General features: G+C 35.9%; 1 protein-coding gene across 1 annotated transcript in view; it reads left to right on the top strand.

Moving 5' to 3' along the window:
* The window catches only part of ITPRID1 (ITPR interacting domain containing 1), a 95385-nt gene that overhangs the window by 31424 nt on the left and 49123 nt on the right, over positions 1–14838 (top strand). The gene's annotated exons all lie outside the window — the stretch shown is intronic.

The raw sequence follows: 14838 nt of genomic DNA, 5'->3' as shown, positions 1-14838 counted from the left end.
TGGCCAACATGGCAAAACCCCACCTCTACTAAAAATACAAAAAAATTAGCTGGCACAGTGGTGCGCACCTGTAATCCCAGCTATTTGAGAGGCTGAGGCAGGAGAATTGCTTGAACCCAGGAGGCGGAGGTTGCAGTAAGCTGAAATCATGCCACTGCATTCTAGCCTGGGCAACAAGAGCAAAACTCCATCTCAAAAAACAAAACAAAACAAAAAAAAAAACTACTGGCAATGTAAATGTACATGTAAATTTTAAAAGACCACAGAAACGGTCAGTATCCCTGGGGCTAATGGTGTGTGTGGCTTGTCTGACACTAACTCTATATGATCTGACTACCATAGTGGAACGAATTTCATGGGACTGAGCCTGACTGTGGGGAGGAGGGTACTTTTTCACTCCTTCCACCAACTGCTTCATAGTGTACACGCCGTTTCATTTAACTGGGTCTCAGTTTTTCCATCTGAAATAAAGAAATAAGTGTAGATAATTTTAAGTTCTCTGCTAGCCCTTGCATTCTACGTTTTGTATAATCTTAATGTTAAACTCTCAGTGGACAGAGGTTCCCTAGATGTAGCTTTGCAAGTTTTCTCTCAGAATGATGCTCTAACATCCTAAACAAGAGAGAAGGAAACCCTTCTCTATTCCTGGTTTTTATTCCCCCATTCAGTTGTCACTCTGATTCAGCATTTCCATGGTCCTATAAGGCAGTTTAGAAGTAGGCACAATTAGTCCAGCAAAATACAGCAGATGAAGCTCATGCATTTCCTGGAAGAAAATATGCAAATTTTAAATTTAATTTAGTGCTGTGTCAAACACATCTTTTTCATTACAAAGTGTATGTATGGGCCTCATTTTGCTAAATGCTGTTTAGAAATTATGCATTAGTAATTATAGGGTCCTGCTGATTACATAAATTGTTATCCTGCTCTTCGAAGTAATTACCACATAACCTACATTGAGGCTTATAAGACAAAAATAAGCATCTATTTTCCATCTAATTGAATGCTTCTCAATGAAGCTGGAGGTCCCCTTGCCAACAGGAATTGCCTTCTTTGACATTCTATTAAGAGGTCAATTAATACCATGTAAGTCGCCCCAATCATTCCAAAAAATTATTTGGGAAGTTAGACAAAAATTACTAATCTACATTTCATCTCAAATTGAGAGAGCAAAGTAAGGTAGGTGAAGGAGAGCCTAATGGATAAAATCTGAATTATAGTACAGCAAATGTGATTTTGTTACTTTCGAAAATAGTGTTGTTAACCAAAACAAACATAAGACTCAGAATAAATATGTAAAATTAGTTCAATTAATGGGAAAAGGAAATTATCATATGTATGTGATAACTGTGTGTGTAATCACTTTGAGATATTGTATACATGCATTTTTTTTCTCAAAGTATAAAACAATTACTTCATTTTAAAGATGAAAGCACATGGACTATTTTGACCAAAATATTATAGCAGTAGTGATACTGTGCTAGTTTCGGCGCCACTCACTCAGCTGCTTCCTGGCTCTTGAGATATTTCCTCTTGGAACATTCCCTCTGGGAACACAGTCCCTATGTTGTGCGAAGCCCAAGTGACATGAGGATGCCACGCGTGGACTCCCTGGTGGACAGTGCTGCATGAGCTCCACGTGAATACCATCTTTGATGTCTGGCCCGAACTTTCAGATGACTCTAGCCCAGGTGCCATCTGATGCAACTACGTGAGAGAATCCAAGAGAAAACCACACTGAGCTGGCCAGCCCACAGAATCAGGAGATAGCAAATTGTTGTTTTAAACACATAGGTGAAGGTACATGATGAACTCTTCAAATACCTTTAAAATTTGTTAAAAACCAGTATTAAGACTGTATTGCCTCTGCTCATGTGCAATACTGTGCATACTAACAGAAAGATTATATTTAAGCATTTCCTAATTGAATGTGAACAAATTGACTTTATATGGAAAACTGGGACCCAAGGCCACAAATATATTATCCTCTCTGAGTCCTCTAAAAATAAAATGTCACTTAAATGACAAGGGAATATAAGGAAAAAAAGGAAATATATAATAGTGCTATTTAAAAGGAAGAAGAGGAGGAGAAGTCTATCATTCATATTCTGTAAGACTAGGACTTTGTGTGGGATTTATTGTGGATGAAGTTGCAGACAATTCTAGGTAAAGAGCCCACCTAGGGATTAAAAAGATGAGTCTACTGCAGGACTATACTAACATGATAAGGTAAAAATTTCCAAGAGAATCTCACTTAGCTATCAATTTGGATAAGACATGCCTTCCTGCCACCTTATAAAATCATCAAACCAAGCAAAATTGTAAGATTTAACAGTTCAAAAATCAGAAGTTATTCAGAATAAATGTCCACTAAAAAAAATGATTACAAAGAAACATGACAAATCCTCAGGAATTACTATTCTCAGTGAGTTGTATGAGGACATGGCATCTATGTAAGAGAAGCATCTCCAATGAGCAGATTCCTTTCAGATAAAACATACAATGCTTGATTCTGTTTCTGATGCTAAGTAACTCCTAGAGAGCCAACCCTCCCACAGAGAATAATCATAAACTCTGGACAAAACATTTTTAAAACTCCTACATAAAGGCACTGAAGAGTGACCAAAAGTGAACAGAGAGTGGAGGGAGTTTCAACACATAGAAGGAAGGAATGGCACTGGGTGAGTGTCCTGTTTTTTAAAAGCTTTTTAGCTTGAGGGTAGGCTCCAGTTGACACTGTCCTAAAACTCTAATAGAAAGTAGCAGTATTGGCCGGGTGCAGTGGCTCATGCCTGTAATTCCAGCACTTTGGAAGGCTGAGGTGAGTGGATCACTTGAGGTCAGGATTTCTATACCAGCCTGGCCAAATGGTGAAACCCTGTCTCTATTAAAAATACAAAAATTAGCCAGGCATGGTGGTGGGTGCCTGTAATTCCAGCTACTGGAGGCTGAGGCAGGAGAATTGCTTGAACCTGCGAGGCAGAGGTTGCGGTGAGCCTTGATTGTGTCAACTGCACTCTAGCCTGGGCAACAGAGTGATACTCCATCTCAAAAATAAAATAAAATAAAAAGTAGCAGTCTTACAAGTTAAAAAAAATCAGAATATAAAATTTGAGGAAATAATAGCTGAAAAGAGAAGGGGGAAAATCACAGAAAGGAGAGAACCAAGGAGGAAAATCTTCAAATTCTAGGAATTAAATCTTTTCAAATCTCTAGCCAATTGTTGAACCAAACACACATGGCAAGGACTTAAAGAAGCTGTTAAGACTAAAAGATGTGAACTGAGATTTTCATTTGGAGTTTGATTCCAGACAAGTTCCTTGCCTCCTTAAACAACATGCCATTCACAATATTCAGGAACAATAAAATTATACTAGACACATGAAGAAATGAGAAAATATAACTCATATGCAAGAAAAATGGCAATTAATGAAGACAAACCATGAGAAAGCCCAGATGTTCTAATCAGCAGATAGGGAGATTATTATAATTATGCTGAAGGATGTAGAGGAAAATATGCTCACAATGAATGAAAAGATAGAAAATCTAAAAAACAGAATTATAATAAGTAATAACATGGAAATTCTGTAAATAAAAACTATAATTTCTGAAATTCAATATTCATTTAACATTACATCAGAAACAATGAAAGAAAGACTTGGTGGATTTTAATATATCTATAGACATTATCCAACAATCTGAAGATCAGGAAAAAGATTTGAAAATTATAGAAAATACTTATCTGAGTTTCAGAAGCCTGTGAGGCAATATCAAAGGTCAAATATACATATAGTTGCAGTCTGAGAAGGAAAGGACAGAGAAAACTGTACAGGAAAAAAATATTTGGAGAAATAATGGTGGGAAATCTTCTAACTTTGCTCAAAGATTTACATTTACAGATTCAAAAAGCCAGCAAACTCTAAGTGGGATAATTACAAAGAAATTACAAAGAAAACTACACCTAAATAATAGTAGGATCAAACTGATCGAAATCAAAGATAAAAGAACATGTTTAAAGCAGACACACAAAAATGACATATTGAATACAGGGGAATAAAGATTTGAATGACAGAAGACTTCTCATTAAAAATAATAGAGACCAGAAGACAGTAACTATGAGCCAGAAATCTACATGCAGCAAAAATATCCTTCAAAACTAAAGATAAAATTTCAGACAAACAAACAAAAATAACTCATCACCAGTACCCATGTACTGTAAGCATTGCTAAAGGAAGTTCTTTAAGCATTGCTAAAGGGCAGGGTATCGTGGTGTTGTGTACCATATGTTGATGTTATACTTGACAATTTATAGCATACAGGATGGGGGAGTTGGTAAATGAACAAAGATATCTACAAGATTTCTACATTTTACATGAAGTGGTACAATATAACTTTAAGTAGACTGAAAAAATAAGGATGTAAAAGAGACAAAAAATGAGAATTATAGCAAAATGCTAATAAAAATTTATATACATATATATGTGTGTGTGCGTATATATATATATATATATATAGTTTGTTTGTTTTTTGAGATGGGGATCTCACTCTGTAGCCCAGGTTGAAGTGCAGTGGTGCAATCCTAAATCACTGCAACCTTGAACTCCTAGTGTCAAGAGATCCTCCTGCCTCAGCCTACCAAGTAGCTGGAATCATAGGCGCACGCCACCATGCCCAGCGACTTTTTTAAAATTAAAATATAATTTTTAAAATACAATAGAATTAGTAAGAGACAGACTGGTATATATATAAAAATGACTGAAAACTAGGAGATGTTTGAGAAATTATTTAAGAACTAAGTGGGAAAAGAAAAAGAAATGAATATAATAAACAAAATGTCAAGGAAGACGGATCCAAGAAATACTACATAGATGTAAGAGGTGGTTGCAGTTGGACTCTTAATGTCTTAAATTTTGACTGGGGTTCTAAAAAAGATATATATCAGATACAAAGTCAATATGTGACAAGCATATATATGCAGTTTTCTAAGGAATTTGTAGGAATCAGTTCCACAACATTGAACCTTTCAGCCATCATGAATATAAAGAGGGGACAAGTTGCAGAGAGAAGAAAAAAATGGATGAAGATATTTCATTGGAGAACACTGTTTCCCTGCTGGGTATCCTCATTCCTTCTTTGGAGGAAGATTGAGGACACTAAATTTCACTCCTAAGCAGTAGGAAGCCTGCAAGGAGATTACTCACAGAGCAGTGTCATTATATTTAACAAATACAGACACACTGTGACAGGTACTGTTCTAAATGTTTCATACACTTTACTTAATTTAATCCTTAAAATAAACCTTTAAGGTAGGCAGTATTACTATTTCTGTGTATTAGATGAAGAAACAAGCACGGAGAGGTTAAATAATGTGCCTCAGTTTCTTATAGAGTTCAAAGTGGTGCCAGGTTTCAAATTCAGCCTGTCTAGCTCCAGAGTCTACACTCTTGAATGCTGTGCTATGCATCTGGAAAATGAGTCCCTTGCATCTGAGAGACACATGGCTCATGCATGAGAACATCAACACTGACTGTGGAATGGGCTGTGCCTCCAGGTCAAGAACTCTAGTGAGCAAGAGAGGTGTTGACCCCAGTGTTTCATCAATTATAAGATGAGTGATTTTTCCCAATTTGTCATCCTTGCAATCAAGATACATGTTATAATTGATGACAGGTCTTAGTTTAATTGCTAGAGTTATTTTTTTCTCATTATAAAATAATGAGAGTCTTAAACCTGATGGTATATAATATTCGATGACAGTAGACATATGGAAAATGTAACGTCATCTGATGAAACTACTGGCCTGGCTATGAGACACATGTATGCAGCCATAACAACGTAAACACTCTTGATTGGCTTTCTGCTTTGAGAATCAACAATGAGACAAACAGGGAGACAATTTTGGTCACATAGCAAATTAGAAATATTAGCAAACTGAGTATTTTGAAGATAAAAATGTAGCTGTTGAGAAGTGGTTGATGGGAAGTGTGAAGAAAAACTGGTGAAAAGGGTAGGGACTTTCTTCCAAAGAGAAAAATAGATGGTATGCTCAAACTGGGTATCCATGAGTGGTGTTCACGGAAGTAGGAGCAAGTTTTAGCAAAACCAACAATGAATGGTGCCAAATCCTAGGTCTGGAAACATCAGGGTGACATTGCCACTCTTAGGATCTCATATGGAAAGGGTTAAAAGCAGTTGTCTTTGGGGAATTTACTTTCCATGACACAATATTTTGGCACTATTTGATTTTTTAATGTACATATTATACTTTGATTTAATAAATAAATAAATAACAATTGCAACAAAAATTGTTTTTACTAAATTCAGGTACATCAATGAAATGAAAACATCTAACTATGACAGTAAAATGTATAAAGTAGAAGGATACAGTGGGATGAGAGTTAACTCACACATTTCTGGACCAAAAAAATGCAGATTACTTACAAAGAGAAAAAATTTCAAATATCTCATTAGCAACATAAAATGGCAGATGGGAATAAATTAATACCATACAATTTAGAAGGGGAAGAAAATGTGAACCAACAATTTTATACCCAGCCCTACTCTTTCTATGCACAAGGGCAGTATAACGTCACCCTCAAAGATAACAGGACTCCCCAAGTATATCATCCACTACCTTTCCAGGACAGTGTCCTCAAGTAAGTGAGACCATGGTTGGAGCATGAATTTTGGAGCCAGCTTGCCTGGATTCCAATTCCACACTCTAGCAACTGCCAACAGCGTAACTTTAGACAAATTACTCAATCTCTATGTTTCTGTGTCCTCATCTAAAGAAAACAAAAATAAGCATAATAACAGCATCTATCTCATGGGATTGTTAAAAAGATTGGCCTAATATATGCAAATCCCTTATTTTATGTATCAACTCTTTTTACTACCATTCAAGTTGATTAAGATGTTACCCAAAATAAAGTACTCTGGAACAGCGGTCCCTAACATTTTTGGAACCAGGGACCAGTTTCATTAAAAGCAATTTTTCCACGGACCAAGGCAGGTGGGTGGTTCCATGATGAAACTAATCCACCTCAGATCATCATAAGGAGTGCACAACCTAGATTCTTTGCATGTGTAGTTCTAATCGAATTTGTGCTCCTGTGAGAATCTAATGCCACCACTGATCTGACAGGAGGCAGAGCTTAGGTGGCAAAGCCCGTTTGCCCATCCACCACTCACCTCCTGGTGTATGGCCTAGTGCCTAACAAGTCATGGACTGAAGTCAGGGGTTGGGGAAGCCTGCTCTGTATTAATAAAAATAGGGTACGGAAAAGTTCAACTCAAGTAATAAAACCAGGAAAGGTTAATTGGGAAAGGTTGGACCTAGAATAAGCAAGAAATAAAGACAAAAATTAATTGGGGTTATAATACTAAAATCTAATAATGCTTACTTTAAAATGAAAGAAAATATTTTTAATAAAACCCTTTAAAAATTTATCAAAATTTCATTTAAGAATTAACAATCGTGCTGGGTGCAGTGTCTTATGTCTGTAATCCTGACACTTTGGGAAATCAAGGTGGGCAGATCACTTGAGGTTAGGAGTTGGAGACCAGCCTGGCCAACATGGTGAAAGCCCATCTAAAATACAAAATACTAAAAATACAAAAATTAGCTGGGCATAGCGATGCATGCCTGTAATCCCAGCTACTGGGGAGGCTGAGGCAGGAGAATTGCTTGAACCTGGGAGGTGGGGTTGCAGTGAGCCGAGATCCCACCACTGCACTTCAGCCTGAGAGACAGAGCCAGACTCTGCCTCAAAAAAACAAAAACAAAAACAAAAACAAAACAATCATGCATCATTACATACCAAGTAGTTAACATCTAATATATAAAGACTGACTTTATCAATTTGTAAAAAGGCCCCTACAAATCAGGGAGAAAAACAAGATCTTATTAGATAAAGGGAATGGAAATACATAGGCAGTTCAAAGAAGAAATATAAAAGCTCCACAAACAAGATTGACTTCACCTTTTCACTTATTACATTAGCAAATAATTAAAAGTTAAATAATACAGAGTAACAGTAAAAATGTGAAACTGACACTCACCCACTGTTGTTTGGAATTTAAATTTTCATAATTACTTTAAAATGTGACCTGGTGGTATCTCATAATTTTAAATGGATGCAGCCTTTGATGTATTTATTCCAGTTCTGTAACTTGACCTGCCAATAGACTGAAATGTACACACAAAGAATTTTGCTGTAATATATATAATGTTCATAATAACAACTAGAGACAAGCTAAATGCCCACAATAATTATCTACTTTTAAAATTATAGTACATCCTTACATCAAAACTATTCAGTCATTATTTTTTAAAATGAGGAAGATTTTAATATCTGTTTATATGGAAAGGTCTCTGAGACATAGAGTTGTTAAATGAGAAAAAAGTTACATGCAAGAGTCTTATCTATACACTCCTTTGTATTAAAAAAAGTGTATCTATGGTTACATACCGAATAACGATGCTTTGGTCAATGACAGACCACATATACAGCAGTGGTCGTATAACATTATAACACCATATTTTAACTGTACCTTTTCTATGTTGCGATACCCAAATACTTATCATTGTGTTACAGTTGCCTACAATATTCAGTACAATAGCATACTGTACAGGTTTGCAACCTGGGAGGAACAGGCTATACCATCTAGCCTAAGTGGGCAGTAGGCTGTACTTTCTGTTTGTGTAAGTCCACTCTATGATGTTCAAACAATGAGAAAATCAACTAAGCCTGCATTTCTCAGAATGTGTCCCTGTTGTTAGATGTTAAGTGACAGATGATTGTATAATATTTCTACTGGGGGAAAGGCACGCACAGATTGCTTCTGGAGAAATGTATAAGGAACTGATAATGGTGGTAGCTTAATAAAAGGAAAACTGATATGTTTTAAATTAATTGGCATATTTTAATTTTCTTTTGTTACAATGTGCATATGTTATTTTCAAAACACTACGCAAGAAATAATTCTGGCAATACCATAGAAATGGATACAATAAAAATGGGAGGTTTTAGCTGGGTGTGGTGGCTCACACCTGTAATCCTAGCACTGTGGAAGTTTGAGGCTGGTGGATCACCTGAGGTCAGGAGTTCGAGGCCAGCCTGGCCAACATGGTGAAACCCTGGCTCTACTAAAAATACAAAAATTAGCTGGGTGTGGTGGGTCCCAGCTACTCGGGAGGCTGAGGCAGGAGAATCGCTCAAACTCGGGAGGCAGAGGTTGCAGTGAGCTAAGATCGTGCCACTGCACTCCAGCCTGTGCGACAGAGCAAGATTCTGTCTCAAAAAAGAAAGGGTGGGGGGAGCTTTTAATATTCCTTCGGTCTTTTACAGATCAAGCATAAAATAATACAAGAGAATAAAAAGATATTAATTAATATGTACTCAATAGAAAAATATTAAAATGAGTACTATTTGCCAGTGTTCTTGGAATATTTATTAAAATATCTAACAACATGAAAATGCAAAGATTCTTTTATGATTTCTTTTTTTTTTTTTTTTGAGACAGAGTCTTGCTCTGTCACCCAGGCTGGTGTGCAACCACCTCCCAGGTTTAAGTGGTTCTCCTGCCTTAGCCTCCTGAGTAGCTGGGATTACAGGCATGTGCCACCACGCCTAGCTAATTTTTGTATTTTTAGTAGAGATGGGGTTTCACCATGTTGGCCGGGCTGGTCTTGAACTCCTGACCTCACGTGATCCACCCACCTTGGCCCCGCAAAGTGCTGGGATTACAGGCTTGAGCCACCATGCCCAGACTACACACACACACACACACACACACACACAATATGAGCCACATTTTTATAGATATAAATACAGTGTAGTAACACTTGAATTCAATAACAGAAGAAAAAGTAACATTTTCTTTTTTTTTTTGAGGCGGAGTCTCACTCTGTCGCCCGGACTGGAGTGCAGTGGCCGGATCTCAGTTCACTGCAAGCTCCGCCTCCCGGGTTTACGCCATTCTCCTGCCTCAGCCTCCCGAGTAGCTGGGACTACAGGCGCCCGCCACCTCGCCCGGCTAGTTTTTTGTATTTTTTAGTAGAGATGGGGTTTCACCGTGTTAGCCAGGATGGTCTCGATCTCCTGACCTCGTGATCCGCCCGTCTCGGCCTCCCAAAGTGCTGGGATTACAGGCTTGAGCCACCGCGCCCGGCCAGAAAAAGTAACATTTTCAAAATAACCAAAATGACAAACCCAGTACTTGGGGGCTGGGTCCTCCATCCCAAACAAAGGTATAGAAAAGTATAAGTTAAAATTACAAATTCAGATCACTTGAATAAAGACATTTGATATAAAATCAGAGTTCTACCACAAGCAGTAATCTGAGGCAAATTCAGAGCATTGATTGTTTTTATTATCAAAGCAGAAAAAACTAAAATAAATTAGGTATTTGCCTCAAGAAGTCATCATAAAATCAATAAAACAAAATTAGAAGTTAGACATTAATAAACATAAGTAGAAATTGGTAATGTGGAAAGAAGAAACAAATTATTTGATAAGTAAAATCCAAGCACTAAATTTTTATAGGAAAAAACCCACAAAGTTCAAAAAACTGAAAATACATACAAACAAAATTAGAACATCAAAATAACATTAAAGAAAAGAAGTATAGTCACTGATATAGAAAGTAAATGACCTAACATGCAAAACCCATTTTAAAATTATAAAGGAATACTAGTACAACTAATGTAATTAAAACCAGAGATAATTACTATTGATGCCACTTAAGGAAATTTAGATAGATAAATATATTTTGCATATGTCATTTATTTATATATTGATACTACATTCCCAATATTTGTATCATATATATAACAAAAATTAATAAAGTAACATAATAGAAAAGATAAATAAACTAATACCATAGGGGAAAAATAAATAAACATAAACTAAGTTTGTCAGAAATTACTTCTGAGAACAGCAATGAGAAAAAAATTGCTAGATGACTGGTTCTTTCAGTTTTTCAAGAAAGAGATAATTTCTTGCTTATGTAAGTCTTTCAGATAATGTAAACATTTGTAAATCTTCCAAGCATCTTTTAGATTTTAGAGAAACCTGATAGGAAATTCTGACTAAAATGTCTCAGAAAATTGATACATTCCACTTACGAAAATAGATGCAAAAATGTTTAAATAAATAAATAAACTAATGGTGATTTAAGTACAATATTTTAAAATGCTAAATACTTGAACAAATAGCTTTTAGTATAAGATATCAAAAATGTTTTAACAATTGAAAAACTAATATAATTTAACTAGTCATAGGATAAAGGAAATCCTTGACATCATCACCTGGATAGATTTTGAAAAAGATGTGTGCATAAAAAATATTTCCCTATCATCCTTTACCAACAGAAATTGAAGATAGATGACATTTCAGATAAATTATTAAATGTAAAAACACCCTCAAAATATAAAAGGAACAGAAGTAAATGTAGATGAATATTTATATAATTTTGGAATAGAGAACGGTTTTTTAAGCTCAGCATAAAATAGCAATTAAGCTGATTAGTTTTTACTATCTAAAATTGAAAACATATATTTAAAAACTTAAAATTTTAACAGTTAATGATAAAATATAGTAGGAGTACATAAAGATTTCTTACAAATTACCATCTAACAAGAACCATGTTTTTTCATAAATTTGAGGATGGATCAACATCAGTAAAATTATTTAATAAAGCACATTACATTAACAGTTCTAAAAAGGAAAACAATGTTAAAAGATGCAGAAAAGAAATACAACAAAATGTAATTGATCATAATTAAAAACAAAACAAATGAACAAACAAAAACTCTGCAAGTAGAAATAAAAGAAAGATATCTTAACCTAATTAGGGGCATCTATCAAATCTTGATAGCAATTTCAATCTCAACAGTAAAATCTCAGAAGAAATCCCGTTAAACCAGGAATACAACCTGCCCACATTACTTTTATTCAACGTTAAACTAAAGGTAAAAGCAGAAAAACAACTCAATAAAGTAAGAAGTTCATAAACTAGATAAATGTTCACTTTTGTTGACAAAATAACTGTCTGCATGCAAAACTTGAGAGCTAACAGGTGTGTTAGTAATAAGGTTTAACAAGTTTGTTGGATATGAGAGCAAAATGCAAAAATCAGTCTCCATGCGTCAGCAATAACCAATTGGAAGCACATTAAAGTAAAAAAAAAAAAAAAAACCCACAACAACAGATTCTTTGATTCTTTTCACAACTTCAACAAGAACATTAAACCTATTAAAGTCCCTTATATTTAAACGAATACTTTTAGAATATTTGCTGGGAAGATTATAAATATTACTATGTCTTATAAAGGAGAACTAAATAAAAGCAGAGGCATGATATGTTCATAAATGGGAAAACTCCATATCAAAAAGAAATAAACTCTCACCAAATTAATCTAAAATGCAACATAATTTCTATAATAATGCTAATAAGTTTGTTTTATTTTTCTGTAGGACTTGCAAGCTTGTCCTAAAATTCGTATGTACCAGTAAAGGGCTGAGGAAAGCTAAGACTATTATAAAGATCATGGAGAAGAAATTTTCCCTGCTAGAAATCAACACTTATTATATAGAAATTGTAATTAAGACAGGTGCCATATTTTAAAAAACGGATAATAAACCAATGAAATAAAGAGCTCAGAAATAGACTCCCTGATATAAAGCAATAAGTTAGAACACTTCAAAATCAGTGGAGAAAGGATAGACATAATTGAGACAGTAAGGTGGTTATCCATATAGAAAAAAATAGAAAATTAAACCCTTGGCTTGACCCATATGCAAAGATAAATTCCAAGTATAGCAAGAGTGTAAGTGTAAAAAGTAAGGCATTGATACTTACAAAAGAGAATACAGAAGGATACATTTATGACCTCAGGGTAACAAACCATTTCTTAAACAGGACACAAAAAAGTACACACTATAAAACGAAACTGATAAGATGACTTCATCATAATTGTCAACATTGGTTCAACAAAGACAGAATAAAGTTCAAAGACAAGTCACAAAGTAGGAAAAGGTAATTTGCAATTTAGCTACAATAAAATATTAGTGGCTAAAATAGTGAATTTCCCTTCCTTCCTCCCTCCCTCCTCCCTCCCTCCCTCCCTCCCTTCCTTCCTTCCTTCCTTCCTTCCTTCCTTCCTTCCTTCCTTTTTGAGACGGAGTCTTGCTCTGTCGCCCACGGTGGAGTGCAGTGGCGCGATCTCTGCTCACTGCAAGCTCCGCCTCCCGGGTTTACGCCACTCTCCTGCCCCAGCCTCCTGAGTAGCTGGGATTACAGGCGCCCGCCACCACGCCCGGCTGATTTTTTGTATTTTCAGTAGAGATGGGTTTCACCGTATTAGCCAGTATGGTCTGCATCTCCTGACCTCGTGATCCGCCCGCCTCAGCCTCACAAAGTGCTGTGATTACAGGCGTGAGCCACTGTGCCCAGCCGGTTATTTTCTATGTTTTCTATGTGTTAGAAATATTTCCAAATATTTCACAAAATATTTCTTTACAAAAGATTTAACAACAAAGAAAAAACAGTAGAAATTTTACTAAATAAGAAATATGTAAATGAAGCAATTTTCACTCTCAGTTATAATCTAAAACATATAACTTAATGTTATAGTCAAATAGACAAATGAGTTATTAAATTGGTGGAAGCTAAAGAGTTCATATAAGCTAATGTTGGCAAGGAAGCATATTGCTTTCTGCAAGGAATATAACAATATGTGTCAGAAAGCTTTAACTCTATTTACCTTTTCACCTGTGTATAACCTCTAGCAAGTTGCTCTAAGACAATTATAAGAGAGGTGTGAAAAATTAGAACTGCCCTAAACATTCAATAAAGGGGTGTGTTTAAATTTTAAAAAATGATGCATAAAGTGGACTATCATGCAGTCATTAAAAATGAGAACACAACTGGTATTTCATGACATAATGGTTTAAAAGCCTATAGCTTAGCGACAAAACCAAGTCAAAAAGTAAAATGTATTCTCCTACAGAAAAAGGTTAAAGGGAGAAAGAAAGTCAAGTGCCTTGCATAACCAGGATCCTAGGACTTTGTAAGCCTGCCTGTTTCCCATGATTCTTCCCTTGGGGTGAGCTATGTGCATGCGCAGAGCCCTCCTTACCCTTGGGAAGTGACCACAGTTGGTCTGTTTAGGGTGTTATTCCTCGATGGGAATCATCGAGGCTTTCTTCCCTTTTCTGGTGGAGTGTACCCAGCAGATCATACTTCACCATTTTTGTCTCAACATGCATGCCCAGGAAGTTGCCTCTTCTTGGGGCTTGAATTCATTTACTAGTTTGATGTTAACAGGTGTGGATCATCAGGAAATGGCCTCTCCCTGGCGCTGCTAAATTATCATTTTTAAAGAGGCAATGCAATAATTGTCAAACCATCACCCAACATTTCTAGTGGGTTGGGGGAGAGCCCTCTCCTGCCCTGCTCATGCCTAGCCACCTGTAAGACTTAAACTGTCTTTTAATTCTGGTTGCCCCCTGATTCGACCTTCAGAGAATGATGAAGATACAAATAGAAGGAAAACAGACCCTAGTGTCATAGAATTTGTAAGTATCAGAAGAAATCAATTAATTCTTGAATTATAATTGTGATAAGTGTCAGGAAGAAATAAAACAACAGATAAATAGAAAGCTGCTAACATCCAGGAAGAGACAGATACAGATCTGGGTGTCTTATAAAGCATCCTTTTAAATTCTTGGCAATGTTTATTGAGTGAGTCCTTACTGAGGCTTCAGTCACTTTACACCTATTAATTCATGGAAACTTTCCTTGAAGGTGAATTCTGCTTTTACCACTGCCACTG

Source organism: Trachypithecus francoisi, unplaced genomic scaffold (genome assembly GCF_009764315.1).
Source record: "Trachypithecus francoisi isolate TF-2019V2 unplaced genomic scaffold, Tfra_2.0 Lachesis_group4, whole genome shotgun sequence".
In the NCBI taxonomy this organism is placed as follows: domain Eukaryota; kingdom Metazoa; phylum Chordata; class Mammalia; order Primates; family Cercopithecidae; genus Trachypithecus; species Trachypithecus francoisi.
This window is presented reverse-complemented; position numbering and strand designations above follow the sequence as displayed.